Genomic DNA, 1,547 nt, shown 5'->3' with positions numbered 1-1,547 from the left:
CCACTATCCTACCAAGAGCTCCCACTGAAGGCCATAGTCTTTGATATTCAGCAGTAAGTGCTTTAAGGCCTCTTCACTTTCAGCAAGCAAGATTGTGTCTATTTGTACAGAGACCAAGAGGTTGTCATTCAAACAGTAAGGGGATACTCCATGGTTTAAATTCAGTAAGGGTGTGTATCAAGGTTGTATCCTTTCACCATACTTATTCAATCTGTATGCTGAACAAATAATCTGAGACGTTGAACTATATGGAGAAAAACATGGCATCAGGGTTGGAGGATGACTCATTAAACTCAAAATAGAGTCAACCTTAATGACATGGATAGAGTAAACCTTTTGGGATTTTCATTTGCTGATATGGCACAACTCAAAATGAGAAGAAACCACTGCAAACATCTATTAGTAATCAGAGTGTGGGAAGTAGCAAGTATGAATCTAGGAAAATTGGAACTTGTCAAAAATGAAATGGTAAGCAAAAGATCAATATCCTGAGCATCAGTGAGCTGAAATGGACTGGTATTGGCCATTTTGAATCAGACAATCATATGGTCTACTATGCCAGGAATGACAGATTGAAGAGGAAGAGTGACACATTAATCATCAAAAAGAACATTTCAAGATCTATCCTAAAGTACATTATTGTCAGTGATAGGATAATGTCCATACACCAACAAGCAATACCACTAAATTAAATTACTGAAATGTACACACCAACCATGATGCCAAAGAGGAAGAAATTGAAGAGTTATCCAACTTCTGCAGTCTTAAATTGATCAAACATGGCATCAAGATGCATTGATAATTCCTGGTGATTGGAACGTGAAAGTTGGAAACAAAGAAGAAATATGGCCTTGGTGTTAACGATGGTGCCGGAGAGCACATGAATAGAATTTTACAACCTAACGACATATTCGTTTACAAATACTGTTTTTCAGCAACACAAGTGGTAATTATATATGTGGCTCTCACCAGACAGAATTCACAGGACTCAAACTGACTGCTGTTATTAGGTGCTGTCAAGTCAGCTTCTACTCACAGTGACCCCACGCACAACAGAATGAAACATTGCGCAGTCCTTTGCCATTCACGGTTATTTCTATGCTTGGGGCCACCACTGCAGCCACTGTGTCAACCCATCTTGTTGAGGGCTTTCCTCTCTTTCACTGACCCTGTACTTTACAGAGCATGATATACCTCTCCAGGGACTAGTTCCTTCTGATAACCTGAACAAAGAACAAGAGACAAAGTCTGTCCATTCTTACTTCTAAGGAGCATTACAGCTGCACTTGTTCTAAGACAGATTTGTTCATTCTTCTGGCAGTCCATGGTATTTTCAATATTCTTCCTCAACACCACAATTCAAATGTACTAATTCTTTAAGAGACCAGCAAGTGAGTTGGCAGCAATTTGGAACAGTTAAGGGAGACCAGGAAGTGAGGCGGTGGGGGTTTGGAACACCTAACGGAGATCAGGACGTGAAGCTAGCAGTGGTTTGGAACAGCTAAGGGGGACCAGGAAGTTAGTGGAGCAGTTTGGAACAGCTAAGG

This window comes from Orycteropus afer, unplaced genomic scaffold, assembly GCF_000298275.1.
Source record: "Orycteropus afer afer isolate SDZICR_OR568_19922 unplaced genomic scaffold, OryAfe1.0 scaffold00522, whole genome shotgun sequence".
NCBI classification, from domain to species: Eukaryota; Metazoa; Chordata; class Mammalia; order Tubulidentata; family Orycteropodidae; genus Orycteropus; species Orycteropus afer.
The sequence above is the reverse complement of the archived record's forward strand: the minus strand, read 5'-3'. Positions refer to the sequence as shown.